The following is a 22,888-nucleotide window of genomic DNA, read 5'->3' as shown; positions in this document are numbered from 1 at the left end:
TTGGGCACCAGGAAGCGACACCCTGAATTGATGGCCAGCCAATCCCAGGGCACAAGGAAATGGACAACCATTCATGCATACCTAAGACCAATTTAGAGTGATCAACCAGCCTTTGCTGCATGTGTTTGGGAAGTGAAAGGAGACCAGAGTAACCAGACCAAGCCCATGCAAACCCTGGGAGAACATACAAACTACACTCAGGAGGACCGGCCTGGGATCAAACCAGAACCCCAGAACTGTGAGGCTGATGGACTAACCACCACAAAAAAAAACTGCACATAGCAGTATTGGTCATTATGAATGAATCTTTAAGGATAAAGACAAGATAATAACCAAAGGTATTTTGACAGCTTTTGATTGAATGCCCTGTCACTTTGAGACATTGTGTTGTTCTAAGAATTTTCCCATGTGACATGTAGCCACCCAAACATCTGTCAGCTGTGCCCAGTGTTTAACAAGCTGCCTGTCAAGCACACAATTAGCACTACCTCATTGAGGCATCTATTAAGCCTCACAGGTGATTGCTTTTGCGTTCGCTGACTGAGTTAATGCATTGTCAGCATCCAATTTTCTGATGGACAGATTTGATTAAAACTGATCCCCTACCTATTAATGAAAAACCAGTGATAAACTCATTTACAGCACAAGGATGAAAAACTAGACAACTGGAAGTGTATTTGAAAAAAAAATATGTGGGGGGGGGGGATCTCCTGCGCCCCCACATCGATTGCTTTCTAGTCTGTCACCCACATTGCCCATAGCTAGAGCCAAGCCTGGCAACAATACCTCTAAGCTCAAGGTGAATTTGGTTGGTCTTATCTCCACACTGTTTCCTGAAATATGGAAGGAAAACATGGCAGGTTGAGCAAAAAGGGCTTTTCACTGTTATCCAAGTGAGGGCTAATTTACATGATTTTTGCATAAATAGTATGTTTGCTTCTCTGAGATATACATGTAAAAGAAGACAACCTTATTGTTTGTTCTTACTTGTGGGAGCCTAGATTGTGTAAGCCCTAGACTATTTGTGTGTGCAAAAATGTGCACATGTGTTTGTGTGGATAACCCTCAGATAAAATACTGTTGCTCCCTTCTGCCGCAAGACAACTTGAGCATACAAGCATGGCTACATCATAAATCAAGAGGGAAACCATGAAGACAGAATGATATATGGCGTAAAACAGAATAGAAACTGAGTGAAGGAGGGGAGGGGAGAAAGAAAAGGGCAAGGACAGCATGGGAAATACTATGAGTGATGAAAAAATGTTGTGTATTATTTTTAAATGAGGTATCCATGGTCTGTGCATAACTAAGAGGTTATGGTTCAAGGCAGAGAAAAGTAATGAAAGTATGAAATATCTTCAAATAATATATTTTTAAAAATTCTAATTCATTTTAAAATGGAAATGTTAGAAATATGGTGTACCAGCCCAATTGTGACAGAACTGTCATCCCTCGCCACTTGACGGCTTCAGTCTATTGCAGTATTTCATTAGTATTTATTTATATTAGTATCCAAATTCAAAAATAGTTCATAAAAATGTCAAAATTGTCCAAAATATTAAAAAACACCTAAGCGGAAAGCGGCTTGGATGCGTGATGCTGTAAACTAAATAAATAAATAACTGTAACAACCATAAACACAAAGTTTACATTGAAACTCAACTTCAAACCTAGACATTTCGTCGATAAAATGACATTTACATCTGTCCTGACTCTTTAAAAACTACTCTTGCATCATTTTTAAAGTCGTCGCACAAGCAGTGGCATCAACAGCAGCTGTGAGGCCCACACTGCAACATTGTGGGAATAATCCAATCAATCTTAGTCACTACATTAATTGTCTGATAGGCAGGAAATAACGCCATCTCTAAAAAAATATTTGCACCAGAAAAGTTGTGTAAGTTTATGCTTTCTGAAGTCACATAAGGACTCTACCATTTTAAACTCAAACACATTCCTATAGCGGTCAAAATCAGTTTGTCCTTTCTAGGCCAGCTATTTATTCATGGTCGAGGAGAGGAGACAGAATTGAAATACCTTTCATACAATGAGACAGATACAACCATGACAAAGTTATTTGAAATGCTTGAGAGGACAGAAAGCAGGATTCATTTTCTTCATCTATCTGAGCTACAATGATAGAGTGAGGAAAAAATTGGAAAGGGTGTAGGAGATACTGACTCACAGTTTTGACAAGAGCGTATATATGTTCTTTTTATTTAATAGTCATCAGGCTTTGTTTTATGCAGGGTATAAATGTCCCCAGTGGCGGAACAAATCACTGCCCGTCTAGGGGCAAGAAATACGAAATAATAATAATAACAATAATCACTTCTACTCCCCTACACAACTTTTATCTATCATCTAGTGTATGCTTTCTGTGGCTCCGATTATGGAATATCACAACACCTCCTATCATACTTACGCAGATGGCACACAACTACATTTCGATGTCATGACATGACTATAGCCCTTAACTCCATTGTATGAATATGTTGATTGCATGAATTTGCCAGGATTTTCTCTGTCCAAATTCAGAAAAGACAAAGTCTCAAAAAAGGAAAACTCAAATTTCAACACTTACCATTTCGGAATATAATTGAGAGCTACCATCAAGACAGAAAGCCTGGTGTAATTATTGACCCAGACCTGAACTTCAACACACAATGCGGATTTAGAACTAAATCTACATGTTGCCACCTGAAAATGGAAAATAATGGAAACGCGTATCAATGCATTTGTTTTTAACAGATTGGAATATTGCAATGGCATATTTAATGGTCTTTACAAGAAAGAAACAAGCAGAATGCTGGAACTACTCCTGAGTTTTGCTGGCAGAGTCCTCACTAATGCAAGTAAATTAGACTATATAACACTGGTCATGAAATCATTACATCTTCTTTATTAGAAGGATAGACTATAAAATGTTACTGCTCTTCTACAAAACACTTAATGGACTTGGACCAAACTACGTGCTGGATTTGCTTTTTGCTTATGAAGCGTCCAGACATATTTAGTCAAGTGGAAATTGTTTGTTGTGTGTTCCAGGAACAAGAACTAAGCAGGATGCGGCATTCAGTTTTTATGCTGCATCCATAGTTGACTATGGAACAAATTAAGTGATGATATGCAGTGAGCTCCACTGTTTATTTCCATTAAATCTTTGCTCAAAACATTTTAATTTATTTCAGCAAATCATTGACTGATTTTACTGTTCAAATCTGCAATTTATGACTATGACCACTTTTAATTGCCTTTGCTTGAACTGTCTTTCATATTTTGAGATCAAATTGTCTTTTTATGTCAGTTTCATAATTATTTGTTTAAACATGAAAGCGCAATGAATTACCATGTGTTGAAGTGTGCTATGCAAATAAATTTCCCTTGTCTTGTCTTATTATGAATAAATAAAGCTGAACCTCCAGGCAGATCAAATGAAATGAAATTGGCTAGAGAAAGCTGCAAAGTGAAAAGGGCCCTTGGAAACTCTAACTATACTACTTAAATTCTTCATTCATATGTACATATGAATGGAATTCATTCAGATATAGTACATATTAATTAAAGTTTCTACAAATGCATCCAAAAACCCTCCCACCTATCCATCCATCCAACAAACCTTCCATCCATCTGACCAGGGAGCCATCGAGGAAGATCCTAATCAAATGCCCGAGCTATTTCACCTGGCTCCTTTTGATGCAGAGGATGTAGAGAAGTGTAGGAACATAGCTCAACCTTCACCTTTTGGCTCATTGATGCAGAGTCCATATCACTGTACATGCCACGCCGATCCGCCTGGTGATCTTCAGCTCCATTTTAGCCTCACCAGTGAACAAAACCCTTCTATAGATAAACTCTTCAACTTGGATAAAGATCTCATCGCTGACCCGGAGACAGCATACCACTTTTTCCGATTGGGCACCATGGTGTCAGATTTGGAGGAGCTGATTCTCATCCTAACTACTCCAGAGAGAGTTGAAGATGGCGTACTGATAAAGCCAACAGAACTACATCATCTGCAAAATGCTGGTATGCAATACTGATGCCACCAAGCACTCTCAATGTCTCAGTTGCTCTTAAATATTCTGTCCATACAAGTTATGAACAGAAACTGTGCCACAAGGGAGCGTTGGTGGAATACAACCCTCACTGGAAACTGGTCGTATTTACTGCAGACTACATAGACCAAACTCGGACACCGGTCATACAGGGAAAGTACATTATCCCTGGTCCAGGTCAGTACTGGGTTCTTGAAAGTGAAGTTGTATAAAGATGGAACCCTAGGGCATTTCTGCGGAAAGTTTTTCCAATTGCCTATGCAGACAAAATTCTCAAAACTTTTTTTTAGAATCAGTCATTTGGGTTACCGAGACAGTCAAAAAGTCAGACAGCCTGTGAAAGTAACAAGGACTAAATAGGGACCTATGCTTGTTCAAAGTCACTTTGTTTATTTTGGCACTGCAGGACTGATCAGACATAGTGAAATCTTCAGAGAAGGCAACTAGCAGAGAGGGACTTGCCAGCACATGAGCAGACAAGCTTTGACAGTGTTTAGCAGATAGAAGAAGAAAAGACTTGACTATTTCTCAATGCTCCACAGTGAGGTGAAAACTCCACCATGTGCTTTTTAAAGTGGTGCTCCACTACAGGGGACACAGCAGTGAGTGACTCAGAAAGATTCAATCTAGGTCACATCCACACAATAATTTCCCAAGTGCAAATAGCAAACACTTAACTGGAAATGGTTATTCCGACAGCACAACAGCATTGGAATCATTCTGTGTTAAATTGAAACCTGTGTCATGGCTACTATTACTGTTTATTACATCATTTAAAATAGTGGCACACTCACAGCTTTTAAAGTTAATATAAATGTCCCTTGAAATGTCTCGAATAATGATGAAATTTTGTGTTTTATAAAAGAAAAAGACAGTGTCTGAATGAAGAGAACTCGTGTGTCAAAGGTAGCACATTTTTGCAATAAACTGCAATGGAAACCATTTAAAAAAAAATGTCCCTCACTTTCTTCGCCCACTTTAAGACAAATACCTCTACATTTAATCCAAGCAGTTGAAAAGGTGAGAAAACACTCTCCTTGTGAAAATAGCCTTTAAATATGATATGAATGGCACAGAAATTATTTAACATTTTGTCAACAACACAAAGCACTCCCTTGTTCCCTTAAAAAAAAAAACGTCCAAACGAGGCATTGTTTTGTAATTGTAAACTGACAATAGTCTTCATAATCTAAAGTGCAAATAGAACACAGTTAACTGAAAACAATTATTCCTAAAGTGGCAGTCGTTTCGAGCGTGGGTTGATTAGCAGGCAAGAAACGAGAGAAGGAGGCCATAAGGATGCTCCCTCCTACTAGGGCCTTCGAACCATGTCTTAAAACTCGGTAGGGTTTTTTTTTCCTGGAGCACTACTCCAGAGCTTGCCTCAAATCACGTTAACAATGACGTATGGACCACTTTACTGGTTTACTTAGACTGAATCAGTTAAGTGGTTTGCCCTGGTTTGTGGGGCTTTAAAAGACTGGATAAGTTTAAAATGAATGAAATAATGTGATTCGATGCCTATCGGGTCAATACAATTCGGATGAATTTGAATAGCATTTCTAATGCCTTTGACGGTTTGTTTTTATGGCGTGGCTGTGAAAACAACCAGAAAGAGATTTTGAAATGGTGCCACCGAACAAGTTAAATAAACTTAACTTCTATAGTAACGAAAAATATACTGCACACACACACATCTCAATTTTAATTTCCAGCTGAAATGTCTGCCTTGTTACTGGCACCGAAGTACCTTTTGAATATTACTTCACCATCAACACTGTTAAACATAAAACCTTGCTCATGGCCTATGTGGGAAATGAACATGATAAGTTCATTAAAATACATAAAATCATTATCCAATTGGGTAAGGAACACAGTTATTTTCCATGAATTTAGACCGAGCAGAACTAAACTAGTATGTATTTAAAGAAAAATGTCAAAACAGTTTAAAATCTTTTATTAGAAAATGTTGAACAAAAGAAAAACCTGGTACAAAAAGATTTTCATAAACAAAATTGATGTGCAGAGGGTCAAGAAACCTGGTCAGGACACTTAAATCTTCTACTTCATTGTGCATTCTTTGTACTACTTGAAGGCTGAAATTGTGTTTTGTACTTGACAACCATAATCATTGCGTTTAAGTTTTCACAGTAGTTATGAAGTAAAAAAACAAGCTTATAGAAAAAATGACAGGTCATTTTGTTTCATTGTTCTTTAAAGAACTGCAAGCCATGTCTTCAAAGTCATGTGAATCCTTCAAGGGACACTGATTGTCAAGATGACAATGCTGGGCATTTCTAATCGTGTTTTACCTTCTATTAGCGTGTTCCCGTGTAATCTTTACAAGCGATGGCACATGTTAAAGAAGGAGGAGCAAAGACATGTCTGTGTAATTCAGCTCCAATTATCCTCACAAGGGTGGTGGTTGTTTTCCGCGAAATAAAAAAATGACTTGATAGCACATTGCTTCATTGAGCGGAGGTTAGTTCAATTATACTTCGATTATCTTAATGTGTTCATTGTTCCCTCGCTGTTCCCTATTAAAATTTTAAATTTAATTTGAAGATAATTAGTATATCTGCTTTAGCAGCATGACAACAATTTCTACATGTGTCACCATTTATGATTTTTTTTTCAGCAACACTGTGCAGCCATTGGAAAATGAATCTCAGTGGGAGGGCTGATTGCCACCCTGCTGTATTGAGCCCTTTTAGTTCTTTCAGCTAACCATGAACATATAAAGTCTGCCTATGGTAATAGTCATCAGTTGTGCCATCAGTTGTGAAAATGAAAAACAATTTAATAAACAACTCTAATTTGATCATTTATTTGAATTAATACTTACGCAAGTGATGTCTTCGGGGATGCCAAAAAAAGTGCAATACAAGTCAATTATCAGGGAGAATACAAAAGCAAGATAATATCCTGAATGATCAATTATCATTTGTCGTTCTCTGACTGATGTGTACATGGATGCCGAGTGGTGGTTAATTACAGTTCCTTAAAACCAAGCAAGATCTCAGAAAATTCAAACCAAAAACTGAACAAAAAATTGAATATCATCTTTTTCTTTATTGGGCCTGGGAAATACATATTTTAATCATGATTATTCACATTTGCAAATAACGTTGATTAATTTTATTTTCATACACTGACTACCAAACATTTTTTGAAATCCACATTTCAAAAAATGCTTGGTAGTCTGGTTTATCACTCCAAACCAGTGGTGTGCACACTTTTTTGGAAATGAATGAATGAACATTTTCTTGTAGCTTAGTTAAGCCTTCACAATCTCAGACACTCTGCACCCTCAGACAAATTGAGATTTCTCCCAATAATATTTACTCAATTACATCCCCTGATGTTTTCTAGATCCACAAATACATCCAAGATTTTCACACGTATTTTCGTCATCCCCAAAAATACTTCTGATTGTGTGCTGCAATGCTGGAACACAAGCCTGGCACACCAGATTTATTGTTCTGTGTGAGCATTTGTTCATCTCCTTGTGCCCTATAATTGGCTGTCATCCAATTCAATCCTTGTCAGTTAAAGCAGAATGGAAAATGAATGAATGATTGAATGAATGAATGAAAATTTGCAAAGATTATTATTATTTTTTAATCACTTTGCCTTGTCTTTTAATAATCAAAACATTCGGGATACTGTTCTGTACTCAAATGTATACTGTAACCCAGGGGTCGGGAACTTTTCTGACGAAGAGAGCCACAAACAATTCATATTTTCCAATGTTATTCCTTGTGAGTCAATCTACAAATTTAAAAGTCAAAATACATACATGTAAACGAGTGCCCTTTCATTTTTTTTGTAATTTCACCACTTTTAAAGTGGAAAAAATTAATATTTTTTTAAAAGATTCTTATGCTGTTGACAATAAAATGAGAGGAAAGTCAACAGCGAAAAAATGAACATTAAAGCAGTTCTAGATATAGTATCTCAGTTCTGTCACCAGTGGTTTCCATATTTTAGCTCACAGGTTAGCAAAGAGCCAGATGCACTCATCAAAAGAGCCACATGTGGCTCCCGAGCCATAGGTTCCCTACCCCTGCTCTAAACAGTCTACAACACTTTTCACTTTACCCACACTGATCATGTATCTTGTTTGTATTATCACTCAAATTACGTATGTATTCACACTACTATACATTCTATACTTAATCCTTGTATCTGCTTTTCAACACAAGTGTCCCTTTGTTCCACAAATTTCGCATTTATCTTAGGACTCCTCATATTTTATTGCTAGCTCTGGTTGAGATAAGGAGGCAAGGGACATTCAACTCTGGCCTGGGGGCTGGTACTACGAGAAGGGATTCTACCATTGTTCTCAAGCTCTTGAGAGATAAGAAAATTTAATTGCCAAGACCTGATACCATGAAAAACAACTCCATATTTGGAAGTTTCTTCTAAATTGAAACATGCCCCCTAATATTCAAATTAACACCCAATTTTCCCTCTGGAAAAAAAGATCTATAATGCAGTCAGTTGTCGAATCGATATGCTTCTTTCATTAAAGCTGTCGCTGATGTGTCAGAACCACCCGGAGAGGCTCATTTTTTTTCTATATTGTCTCCGTATATCTTAAAATCCCCCAGAACAGAAAATTAGAACATGGTATTGTAAGTAGGAGGTCAAGAGACACTGCTAACAACCCTCTCAAACTATTTTGTTGATTGATTGCAAGTTGAAAAAAATAATCAGCGATAGCATCACATCCTTTTGTCATAGCAAACAGTGGACACCCCCATCCGTTTAAATTTGTTATTTTTTAGTGACATATAGCTACAAATGGAAAATCTATGAAATTCTTACAGGTGAAGTCAGAAAAAGCTTCTAACATGATTTTTTTGTGATACTGTAGTAAGCAAGAGCCATGTCATTGCAAAATGTGGTTTTCCATTCTTTTAAAACGTTTAATTATCCATGTTAAGACTTAAATGGCTCTTCTATAGTCCCAGCAACATTTTTCTCTTGACAACAAGTTGGCATGTAGCTGAAATTAACTAGTTTTTGTTGAAGATAACAAGCTTGGGGTGCATTTGGAAAATATAATGCAAAACAAGCGAGCACGGATACCCAAGGGAATTGCCAAAATGGAACACTCATCCTAATGGTTAAATACTTAGATAAGTGAGACATAATGTGGCAGGCTATGAAGCGAAATTAAGTTTAAATGTCATCATAAAAAAAATTGTTACGAGAACATATGAAGGTCTTGTCAGAAAAAAAAACTTCAATTAGCTTCTTTTGTCGTAAAAGCTTTGGCTCTGATGTTAATGTGTGATTAGAATAATTAGGTTTGTTAATAAATACAGCAAATTTAATTTCCTAGCCTAATATTTAAATGTATACAGTACTCTACTGTGAATGTTTTTCCCTTTTCAAATTCTTATGTATTGCTTCATGTGTAAAAAAAACAATAAATGCCTTCAAAACCTCAAAACTAGTTATACAATACTCCACATCAACAACCAAAATCAAGGATTTTATCATTAACTGTCATTTTATACCCTTCGAACTGAGGCATTTTTTTGGGACAATTTGCCAACGGAATTGTTCAAATTCGGCAACATTTGAGCAATTTCAAGCAATTAAATTGATCCAACTTTGACAAGTCCACTTTGAGACATAACTTTTTTAAATGAGTAGTTCAGAACTTTATTTCATCCCGTTTTTAGGCAATTTCTTGGTTTGCAGGAGCAAGACAGACACAGTTACTGATTTTTTGGGGGCTATTGTCTTGTTGCATAAAACAAGTGCCCTTCAGAAATTTGTCTCAAACTGATTGCTGAATATTTTCTGTAAACAAAAAAAGAAGAGAATTGCAGATTTTTTTTAAATAGAAGACAAGATAAAGAGACGGAAAATAGTAATAAAAATGCTAATAAATGAGTCCAGAACAACTTACAAACAAGGTGAATTCCAAGGTCAAACCGTAACGATGTCAGATCCCATCATTCATTGTTGTTTGAGTCATAGTAGACATGATAAAAGAAGGAGGACAGCGCAATTCAAAATAAATCATAAAAAGCTGATAGAGTTTGCAATACCGGATGTTGACAAGCTACTTCTGGGAGAATCTTCTTTGGATACACAAAACTAAAGTGGATAGTTTGGCAATGCTCATCATGATGATCAAATATGATCGCAGAATCAAAAATGACTCATAGGAAGAAAGCATTTCCCTTACATTGTAACATGCAGGAGACTGTTATATTTGGGTGATGTTATTCCTTAAATTGGTTGTGTTCCTGAATTCTGACGTATTTCATCTTATGTGCCTTGACTTGTACAAATCGTACGTGACTATGTTTTCATAAATTACAAAGTGTGTTTTGATTCCTGCTTATTTATATATAATAAAGAACTTTAGATGAGGGCTCTGGATAACATCCACAAATAAGAGAGACAGATCCCAAAAATGTGTACGCTTGGGGCCGAATATCATATCATAATCTATCACTGCATCAATGCAAATTGAATCATGCTTTTTTTTCTTAACAAAAGAGGCCCCTGACAACTGTCTGTAGTTGAATGATTGTAAATTGACCTCTAATGGGGTTAGAAAGGGACTCATCACCAATTACCTAAAATCCATAAGCATATGCAGCAGTTTTTTCATTCAATCACTCATTTTCTGAACTGCTTTATCCTCACTAGGGTAGCGAGGGGTGCTGGATCCTATCCCAGCTGACTTCGGTGGCAAGCTGATTGCGGGGCACGAGGTTGTGATGATCAAATTTGTGGTGGCGTTGAGAATGGCCCGACAAGGTAACATTTACTGTCCTGTTTTGTCAGATTTTAAAATTACTGAATGTCCATGAGTGCTTCTACACATATGAATGGAGGATCTATTTTTTTCATTGTGTCTAAATTATGGCCCATAACTGTTTATTTGTGGAAAAAAAGGACTCTAGTCATATGAAATACAGTATAATAACATGATCATGAAAGTGAATGTAGCCTTCGGTTTGAACATTTGTGCCTCTATGGTGCTGATTATTATCATATTGATGCAAACAATCAATCATGCAGTCCAAATTTATATTACCCGAGACACAAGTTGCTCTCTTATACCCCATATTTACCAAATAATATATCTCGACTCACTATGTTGCTTGTTCGGATGGGGACCCACACTGTTAAGTGCTGACAAAGTGATTGCTTGTTTGCACCATGGGGTCTTTACAAATTGGCTATATTAAATTTCTCAGTTGTAAATAAGGGCTGGAGCAGAAATTTGCTGGTTGTTGGTGAAGCAGTTTATTTTATAAGACCAAAACATTGAGGTAGTTATTTTAGAAATATTGGGCAATAGACTATTGAGGAGGGTAGGATTTGTTTTTTTCTGAATTTGTATGAATCATCTGTTTCAAACAATGACATCCCATATGAGCAAAATGCATTATCCCTCTATTAAACTGTTATATTTTACCCCAAAAACCATTTAAGGGAAAAAAAATAACAAGCCAGTATCTTTTATGTCACAAGGATTGCCTCAGACCTTCTGTATCAAAGCTGTTAATGTAAGCTTAGCAAAATTTCATGAGTTACTTCTGTTAGTTAGTAATGTCTCCTGTGCAAGAAATTTGGCAGCGTGCAAAAAGATCAAAGCACAACCAAAAGCCACAATGAGGGAAAGCCATTTGATCAGTCTAGGACTATAAAATATTGAGTCTGGCACAACAAAAGGTTGTTTTGGAGGATTTTGTCACACACTCTGCAACTCAGCCCATGGAATCAGGAGACTACGATTATGTATGATGCAAATCACAATCAAATTATAGGGGACCCATACTACCCTGGTCAGATCTGTTCCAGCTTCTGCCCCCTGGCAGACGCTATAGGCCCCACAAAGCACGGACATATAGGCTTAAGGACAGTTTTTCCCCAAATCCATCAGAACTATAAATTTGCGGTAACACAACACATATTCCCTTCTTAGGTAATATGAATAGATGTTTGGATGGTGACCTGCCTCCTACTGGCTGACTGAAGGTAAGTGAAAGACAGTGAGAGGTAAGTGACCCGCTCGGGGGAGGGGGGTGGGGGTGATGTGAGGTATCGAATGCCAAATTACGAGTCCGTAACTATCACTTACTTAGGTCTTTTGCCGACTAAACGCACCTTATTTAGAAGCACTACCAATTTCGTCATGCGCAGTTTCTGGGTGTGATGACAAGTAGGCTTGTTGTGTTGTTGATGATGACGACAGGGCCTGTGTCCGATTATTATTATTATTATATTAAATCACAGAGATCTGGAAATATTAAGAATGGTAAACAAACTATGCACTGATTTGTGAATTCTTTGGTGAAAATGGTGAAATCCTCGTAAGGTACACGATGAATGAGGTATAAAAAATGAAAGGATGAATATAAAATCACTCATTGTAAATGTAATACTAATGCACTTCCCTCAGTACTGAGAATGCACAATATAAAATTGTGTCAATTGAGTCATCTTTTTTAACCTCTGGCTTTTATTTTCCAAACATTGCCTTATGCTACATCCATAAATCGAACCACCAGTTAAGTGAAATATATAGCTCCTCTGATCCAAGGAAAAGAGCTGATGGTGCTCCATGTAGGAGAATTTTAATCACTTCTGAACAAGACCATTCAATAACTTTTGCAAATGCCTAAATCATGATACATTAAACCTATAACACACATTATCTTCTACACATATTTGATGTTCCTTATATTTTTCCTAAATTGGACTCCAAATGTGGGAGGACTGGCAGCGGAAGAATGCATGTTCATACAATAAATAATAACCCTGCCTCATAAAATGGCTTAAACGTCTACCAAATTCTAAGCAGAAGGATGATTGTACTCCTGTCATATTGGAAAGGGCAAAAAGCACTCCTTTTTTTAAAGCCGGTATGTGTGTCTAGAGTTTGGAAACAAGATTTCAAAAGGTTATTTGGAAGTAGTCACTGATACTGATGATGTCATTTATTTAATAAAGGGACAATATTAATGAACATGTTCATGCTAATGAACATATATATGTATTTATATGTCTGTAGCCGAGGGCTATTTTCCATCTTAAGTCCCATATGCAGGTTGATGGTAAAGACATTAAAAATATGAGATAAAATCAATTAGGCAATACATGACAAAAGCCTTGAAAGCAGAATAGAAATGATGAGACATGCACAAGTATCACAGATCTAGGCAGTGTTGTGATCACAATGTTGTTCATCCAGCAGCCAGGCTTTAAAATGATTGGCAAAGAGGTTCAGAGACGGGAGTTCACGTATGGTAATTGGTATTGATTTCTAGGTTTGTGAGGCATGAACAGAGAAGATACTTTGGCTAAATGCACTCTTTCTGAAGGGAACTACACAGTCATTTCTAGAACCAGCTGTTGTTGATTTGTTGGGAATTATTTTTGACAAATTCTTACAGTGGAAGAGGAGATTTGTGATGGAAGATTTTGTAAACCAATATGGCATCAGCATATTAAGCACTATTTATCTTACAGTGATGGTATGTTCTTGTTTTTCTGTCCAGTACTTTCAAAGATTGTTAATAAACTGTTTCAATTGGTTTTAGTGTTGTCTTGCAGGCTGATGGCCAACTTGTGAGGGAGTAAGTCATGTGTGATATGATCATCGTGTCAAAATACAGTTTTGGTGAATTAGGAGTTTGATTGTTTCTCATGAAACTAAAGTTTTACATGTTAAAGTTAATTCTATTCAGAGTGTTTTTTTATCTGTAGTTTAAAGACAAGTTGCCAGTCAAGAGTGATTCCTAGGTAAATAAATTTGAACAAAAATGTTGGGGTAACTGTTATTTGTGACTCTTTTTGGGAAGTACATACGGATAGTCTTAGATATAATTAAATGTACTAGTTGGAATTTTTCGAGACAGTCATCCATCCACGCTTGTCATTGCAGTATCATTGGCATACATTTGGCAGGTGTCAATCGAAGGACAACAGCCTGACAGATCAGTTATGAAAAGACTGATGAACAATTTACTCTTCAAGTGTTCCCTAATAGATGATGAATTTGGTCCCACTTTGGCAAGATGGTTCTGATATGTAAATGTGAACCAATGAGTCCAATTGGCTCATGTCTTGGGTCATCTTGGCATGGTTAAGAGTGCTGTATAGATGAGCAGATGTTTGATTCTTAAATGCAGTGTTTGTTGGGTATAAACCACAGAATTTCAGTATTGAATGTATGAAATTGTTCAATTAATAGTCATTTTGAAAAATGTTGTGGATATTTAGTGTATAGTGCTTTTTCACCACTAACCTATAAAAGCTATTAGGTATACATGAAAACAAAAAAATAAAATATCAATGCTATTGCGAGATACTGGCTCCCCTCAAATGTGGCTGTTTTCAACAACAGAGTTCTTACTTTGACGGGGGGAGGTCAACTCGTCAGAACACCGTATCAGTGAATTGCTACTTTCCATGTACTGTCAGTCGCCAAACTCACCAAAGAGATTGTTGATCTTTTTCTACTTGTTCTTCCCCGCAGGATGACACCAATAACCTTGAGCCTTTGTCACATAACCAGTGGAGCGAGCATAAACTGACTTGATTGCCTGGATGTCCGATGAAATGAGGCGTGGATCGACTGCCTCTCCCAGGTAACCTGGATGTTGCAACTGAATTTTGACTACAAATTTGTGTGGCTTAATTTTGATGCTGAAAAAGTTCAGCGTTAGAAATTCAAATTTAAACTCCAATGTGGCAGATTGACTTCAAATCCTTTTTCTAATCCAGTGAAAAAGGTCAAATGTGTTGCCCCGCTACGAGTTCGTCTGTCTACTGGCTGATTAATACTGTACTGCCTATTTCAATAGGTAGAAAGAGCAAATAATGTTTTTTATGGAAGTGTAATAATATTTAACACCGGCTCAAGATACTCGTTATGCAAGAAGACTGGAGGTTGAAGATTTATAAAAATGTCTGAGCCTTTACTTGTAGCATTGCAAATTCCCTTCCCCACCGAACAGTTTCTATATCATTCTTCATACCATTGTATGAAAGCCTACAATGGCAGTTTAATTAGTCCCAGAGCTGGGCAACTCTCCCAACCTCCATCAGCCTGAATCATTGCGCTCACCATCTCTCCCAGGGTCTGTCTTCTTCGCCCTGCATCACTGTCTACCTCATCTATTCTGTTACAATACAATAAGCTTGTGAACTTCTCTGTCCAATCCACTTTTATGCTCATTTTATCATGCGGTCTCTCAGTTGGCTTCCACGTACATAGCTGCCAGGTGAAAGGGAACCTAGCCAGTTGTAAGCACTAAATATTCCAATCGCTGAGGCAAATTAATTGCCATTGTTAAAGTGTTGATGGTGTGTTGGTGTGAATGGAAATTACATTGAAAACTGTTCAGGATAAACAGAGGAGAGGGAGGGACTTAGCATCAGTTAAGATTATAATAGGGTAGATGTCCAACTCAATTACACTGTGGGGACTGGCTTTAAATGCTCATGTTTCAGTCCCACTAAATGTCTCCAGTGTATGTTGACTAGTCTTTGCTCGACAGTTTGTAAGTAATAGATAACAACTGCCTTACAAATAGATGTAACATCACAGCATCATTTCATATGCCCCCAGTTGACCCATATGGTGATTTGTCAGTTGTAATAGAGTTTTCCATCAACTGTTGATAATGGATGGGGGAGAGGGTTGATGTCAACAATGACATGGCTTGATAAATCTTGTTCCCTCAGCAATGAAATTGAGTTATCGATAAATAACAAAACACATTTGTTTGCATGTCATCGCTGTCCAGAGTAGCCCCCAACTCAAGACTAGTAACTAATCTTCACCCCTCATTGTCCTTCAACTCAAGACTTGTGACAATTTTTCATCCTTGACTGTGAGCACAATAATCTTTAAATGTCAAAATCTGGAATGCTTTGTAAGTCGTTATGAAACAAGATAACTGTATATTTATAAATTAGGGTGTAATAAAACAAACAAATTAGGAAATACCAGGTGGCCAATAGAGATACAAGTTAAAAACAAATAACAAGAAATATATAAAATATGCTTCTCTTAATTACTTATAAAGACTACGCAAAAACTAAATGATACATTTCAGAAAGACAGGCGAGGGAGTGACACATCTGCCACATAAGAGTTTATCACATTGTTGGCTGCCATTGACAGCAACAGACGTTCAATTCATTTTGACTGGGATTCTTGGGAGCAATTATTTGATCAATGCCAGCCCCTCAGTTATATTGGAATTTGGATGTTTGCCCTCCTCAACAGCAGTGAAACATAATCACTCAATGCCAGCCAATCGCAGTTGAAATTGATTTGATGTCCGTCACTTCTATAGCAGTAAAAAAAAAAAAAAAGAAAAACAAAACCTTTTTTTTTGGTATTAACATTTACATTTTTTTTGAAGATATTGTGATTATAGCATTACCTTCGACATATTTGTAGTGCAAATGCAGGTTAACCTGTTGAGAAAAAAATTACAGTATCAACTTCTCTCACCTCATCTCATTTTCTGAACCGCTTTTATCTTCATTAGGGTCGCGGGGGTACTGTAGCCAATCCTAGCTGTCTCTGGGCCAGAGGCGGGGGACACTGAATCAGTGATCCAGCCAATCCCAGTTTGCAGTATAAATTTAGCTTGTTAATGTGATTTGTAATGGAACGGCCTTCTCCTGGTTTGTGGCAATAGTTGCCATGGAGTGCCTTTTGTGCAAAAAAAAAAACGGCTTTACTACTGTAATTTCTGCATCAGTGAACCTCTTCAATTTCGTTTAATTGGATACATTGGGTCCACAAAATGGTGTAAATGAGTGATGATCACCACTCTGTGACATGACACAAATGGGTCATATATTCAAGACAATTATATGCTGAACAGTATTCTCCACTTCTAAGTGACTTCATCAGCATTCAGTCATGGGTAAAGAAAATATCTCTGAATGCCAGAATCGTTACAGTTTAACTATTCCCAATGGAAATTTGAAAAAAAAGAGACACACCAGCTATAATATTGTGTAAAAAAAAATCAGGGTTATTTTTGTACTTTTGACAGATTTAAGGCCAGTCTTCTTATCTTTTTCATCTAATGAGTGTAACTCTACTTGAGTTGACAAAGTTTCCCGCCAACAGTAAATTGTGATACGTTCACTCTTGCTCTCTTGAGCTTTTGGCTGATTTCACTAACAGTTGTTTGTAGTTTTTCATTGCAGCTTTCAAACATTTTCCCTTTCAGGAATTGGCCAATTGGCTTCCCCTGCCAACCGTATGTGAGCGATGCATATAAGACAATTGAAAATAGCGGGGCACATAATACACACAGGAAAAAGATAACCCAATTGGATCTCAAACCAATATGAATTTATGAATTTATTTATTGCTGACTTAATGTACAGCAGTCTTACATATATATATATATATATATATATATATATATATATATATATATATATATATATATATATATATATATATATATATATATATATATATATATATATATATATATATATATATATATATATATATATATATATATATATATATATATATATATATATATATATATATATATATATATATATATATAGTCCTTCTGCTGTGGATTTAAACCAGTTTATCACTAGTTGATTACTAACCGACGGGAAAGTATATATAAATAGTATGCATGCAATGTAAAGAACCTCCACTAACTAGCCTTGAATCAGCCAAATTAAATGTAAGGGATATTTTCTCCACCAAGTGTAACACAGTTATTATGTGTTCATTTTAATTTAACAGTTTTCCTCCGTGTACCCATCCCTTCTGAACAAAGATAAGTGAAACCTCCCTGAACTGTTGGGCTCTAGGAGTTTCCCACCACATCAAAAATCTTTGAACATTTACATGATATTAAACTGTCTACTTCCAGATATGAGAGTCTGGCATCAAAGCACGCTTAAAAGAGAGTGCCATTTTTTTATTTATGGAGACAAGTTATTCCCATAGAGATGTCCTAAACAACAATTTACTGACTGCGGAGAAAGAAAGTGTGAGTGGAAGTGAATTTTAACAAGCTTGCACCAAGGCATTTGCTGATCATCTGGTTCTAATCTGTGTTGATTTGTTTCTCGAGTGATCCATCAATATATCTACCTGATTGCAGTAGTAATTCCCCTCATTAGAATCAGTGTAAACACCTGATTAAGCGTATTACAAACCATCAAAAAGTGCATTCACAAGCTTCCATCACTTGTTTAAAATACAGACTGTTGCTATAGGAACGGATGCTTGATTTTACTCATGTGAAGGTCATTATCTCGCCTTCAAATTCTCAGTCAATCCTTTCATCATCCTTCAGTATTCTTTAATCCACCTTGTCATTGCTTTCCTTTAAGCATCTCATTTCTGACGCTGGTGACTTCTTTTCATTTCACATCTCTTGTTGCTAACCAAGCTACTTCTCTTTTATATTTTTATTCCCTCTCCTTTCATCGGTATATCGTCTCCATGCTGCTTCCTCTTATGTTTCTGTATCTGTATGTTTCTATATAGTCCCCTATTTGCAGGATCTGTGTCAAATTTTTTTTATTCTTCTGGCTTGCCAATCCTTCCAAATCTCTTTTCCCACTGTTTCACCATTCTCCACCTGTTTCTATCTCTCCCATTCTCTTCCACCCCCCCCCCCCATTATTGTAATCATCCTGCTCCTCTCTTCCTTATTATTCTTTCCTCTTCTCATCACATCCTTCCCTCACATCCTCTTTGCACATCAGCTCTAATCCATGTTGGCCGTGTTTTCCCATTCCAAGTACTGCCACCTTGAATTACCTTAGATTTCCTACTCTGTGCTCATGTTGTGGTCTTGTTCTGTGTGCACATCTTCTCTATTTCACCGCGTGCTCGCATAAAATGCAAAATTCTACTCAAGCCTTCAAGGTATGGGGTGCTTCCGCTATTTGGAGGGAAAATAATTTCCTTTTTAACTCACTGCCAGCCACTGACAACTATAGACATCCAACACATTTGAACTGACTGACTGTGAGTACTCATTCTTTAGTGCCGTTGATGGTAGAATAATTTGCCCCTCCCTGTCAAAAGGAATTGGGCATATAGCTTGGTCAATGGCAGCCAATGTTTTCATGCATCTCCTAACTGCGTTTACACTGGATATTAAGGAACTGAAAAAAATGTACATTTTACCCTTCCCAAATAGCAAATCTTATTCTATGTTGCCACAAACATTGATTTATTTCTGAACTGCTTATGCTCACCAATCGCAGGGCACAAGGAGACAAGCAACCATTCACGCTCACACTCATACCTAGGGGCAATTTAGAGCAGGGGTAGGGAACCTATGGCTCGGGAGCCATATGTGGCTCTTTTGATGGGTGTATATGGCTCTCCGCGAACCTGTGTGGTAAAATATGGGAACCGCTGGTGAGAGACCTAAGTCCCGAACGCACCAATGGGAGCGTCACGTCGGCACTGGTGGCGAAACTATCTCTAGCGCATTTTATTAAATCATGATTTTTCTTCATTAGACTCTTCTGCATGCATACTCTCATTGATACTCATTGATTTGCAACAGTGAAATAATGTTCTGATAAGAATTCAGACTTTTTTTACTTTCAAAGTGGTGAAATGAATAATAAATGCTCACATTTTCATGTATTTTTACTTTTAAATTCTGAGTATGGCTCTCAAGGAATAATGTTTGAAAATATGAATTGTTTATGGCTCTCTTTTTCAAAAAGGATCCCGACCCGTGATTTAGAGTGTCCAATCAGCCTATCATGAATGTCTTTGGAATGTGTTAGGAAACCAGAGTACCCGGAGAGCTTTCAAACTCCACACAGTTGGACGGACCTGGAATCAAACCCTCAACCCCAGAACTGTGAGGCTGTTGCGCTTATCACTCGTAGACCTAGCTTCCACCAAACATATGTGGATGTTTTCATCAACCTCTATTATATATGTATCTATGATATTATTGCCATTTACACATTAATCACATGTTCTGCTTATCCTCACGCAAGTGTGGTGAAGTACACCCTGAACTGGTAATAAAACAACCATTTTGCAGAAATATGGGACTGTCAATCACTAGATTTCTTTTTCAACTCTAGTTCACCACTGAAAACAGATTAATTCCCACTTTGAGTTATTGATTCTGATGCCCGTTGCAGTCGTTGGATACTTGTTCCAGTGCCTGAGGCATCTGATTTAGGATTTCATGATTGTTTTACTACCTTCAGCTCACATATATGGATTTGGCCTTGACGGTATCCGTGAAAGTGCTGAATAAACATATTGTGGATAGAAGCAACATTAAAAATTCATTAGAGGAAGGGAAAAATACTTAAAAATGATCCATTTTGATTTTACTCTCAGCAGTTACTTCATGGAGTGTTTTTCTATGAAATACTTCACTAATAATGTGACACATTCATTCATTGATTACAGTCTGCCGCTTGCAGTCATGTTTCAGTCAAAAGTTAATTCTGTAATAGGCACTTGGCCTTCTTATGGCTTGACTTAACCTAATGAAATATTTTAATGAGCAATCTCTGTGTGACAGGCCCTTTAGGGCATAACTGAACTCACACATTACCATTTATTTGTGTGTTCTTGTTTCCTGTGGTTAAGCATACTGGGAAAAGTTTCACTGTAAACTGTGAGGGTCCTGCATGGATGTGTGTTCCTCAAATTTCTCCACAGAGATTCTCACAAAGAATAAACTTCACATACTCCATGTCGTTAATCCCTTGCCATGCATGTCATTCTAATTGACAATATTTTTTTATCCACTGTTGAACTTGTTTTCCTTCCTTTACCCTCCCTACTTTAGGGATTTTTTAAATGTTTTCTATCTATTCTTCCCCTCAGACAGCAGCTCCATGTAAGTGGAATGGCTCTTATCCTGACACCTGCAAGAAGATAAGAATGGGAATTACAGAGGCATTCACTGAAAAGCCAGAATGTGTGGAAGGATTGAGAGATCCAGAAAGAGAGGAGGCCAAAGGGAAGCGACAAAAGAACACAGTTACACACATAAAAAATGTGCAAGCTGTGCTGTGTTCCTCTAGGTATGTGAACTTATTGCACTTTATTTGTGAGTGTGGTTTTTGTTCTTCAACTACAAGGTGTTTAGAGAAGAGTAGCTGACAATGGGGAAGTGCTGGGATGGTTTGTCCAAGGACAGGCCAATCTTTCACTTCCTGAGGCACAAAACCAGAATACACAAAACCTGATTAAACTTTCCCTTATGCAATTACATGAAAATATGATGAGAATGCCCCAAAACAAGGCCAATCTATTCTAAGGTCCCTTATGCATCCAGTGATATATATATATATCTGATATAATCTAATTTTTTAATTGGATTTAATAACTTGTCCGTTTTATTATTTATTTCCTTATTGTCCCAAAGGAATGCAGAATAGGTTTCTTTTGTGAGTGTAGGTGGTCTTGGTTTGATTGCTAATTATATATAGAATGTATTCCCAATAAAACAAATCATTCAAACAAACAACAAATACTTTTAATAGTGATTCATATCCACTCACCAACCGAAATAAGCAGAAAAAAAACATATAATCACACTACTAAAAGTACACTAAGGGGTGTTTTTTTTACTGTAGTCCAGTTGAGTTTAATTCCAACTAAGGAATATCACACATTTTCACCAATCTGGTGTTTTACTAGTGCAGGGGTGGCGAACACGGGGCTCTCGAGCCACATTTGGCTCTCGGCCTCTTTGCTTCTTATCATATGTTGTATATTTTCTGTGGCTCCCTTAAAACACACTCAAGTTCATCATTAAGAACAAATGATAAATTATATTTTAAAAAAATGGAGATTGGATTTTTTTATGCTGCTTTTGACAAGGTGTGGCTCTTTGACTCTCAGTTTAAAATTTTGGTTATTTGTGTCTAACGTCTTCTCGACCCCTGGTGTAAAACAGTTGATTGCAGTGAGGTCTTGTTTGAGCAAAAATCTCATTGGTAAAATTGTACATGCTTGGATCAGTTGGAAGAAAAAAAACAACCCATGTTGATCCCTGAGGGCTGGTTTAAAGACCTCTGATATAGACATTTAGATTTGATTTCTAAAGAGAAACAAGATGAGTGCTCAATATTTAAGCATGTGCTCTTATTACGTTTGAATAATATATAGGCTCCCCTTCTTTGTTATGATATGATTTAATTTTCATTTTAGCAGAGGTATTACAACTGTAACCTCACTGCAGTTGTATTTGTTTGCCCCAGCGTGTTCTGTAACAATTATTAATCAGTGGGACTCACAGCATACCTTGTGGTGGCTTTTGTAGAACATTATTAATGATTTTTTTTGTTTTCTGTTGGCAAATTGTTCCAAATGTGGTAGTGCTATTTTTGTGTTCATCCACAATATAATGTATTCATTTTCATTAAGTCTTATTTGTGTAATATTTGAATGTGAGTCCCCTGATTTTGAGGATTTGTCAAAACTAAATAAATTATTAAATATTTATAGTACTTAAGAAGTCATAGAGGTCAAAATTAACTTGGATTTGTACGCTGTACTACTTATTATGACATAAATCATGACCATATTATCAAGTGACTCTTAATAAAAGACATCATGACAGAATTGGGGGGCTGCTTTAATATGAATACCATAACTGTTACCCCACCAATTAGGATTGCTAATATGCAGAGAGCCTAGAATACATCCAAAAGTAATCATAAATTACTACTAAATATAACCTATCCAACAGCTGCTTTGCAGCAGTTCTGCTCATTGACATGTTTGCACAAATAATATGAAGATGAACCGTACTCAGTCACACCGTAATCTGATG

At 36.9% G+C, this 22,888-nt stretch overlaps 1 long non-coding RNA gene across 1 annotated transcript; it reads left to right on the top strand.

The window, feature by feature from the left end:
• Nucleotides 1–21,437, top strand: LOC144206645 (uncharacterized). The gene is made up of 3 exons (XR_013328407.1): nucleotides 1–338; nucleotides 14,578–14,689; nucleotides 20,932–21,437. It is a non-coding gene; the product is annotated as an uncharacterized LOC144206645 (long non-coding RNA).
• Nucleotides 21,438–22,888: the final 1,451 nt, after the last annotated feature.

The sequence above is a fragment of the Stigmatopora nigra genome, chromosome 13 (genome assembly GCF_051989575.1).
Source record: "Stigmatopora nigra isolate UIUO_SnigA chromosome 13, RoL_Snig_1.1, whole genome shotgun sequence".
In the NCBI taxonomy this organism is placed as follows: domain Eukaryota; kingdom Metazoa; phylum Chordata; class Actinopteri; order Syngnathiformes; family Syngnathidae; genus Stigmatopora; species Stigmatopora nigra.
Note: the sequence above shows the minus strand (reverse complement) of the source record. Positions and strands in the feature narration are given on the sequence as shown.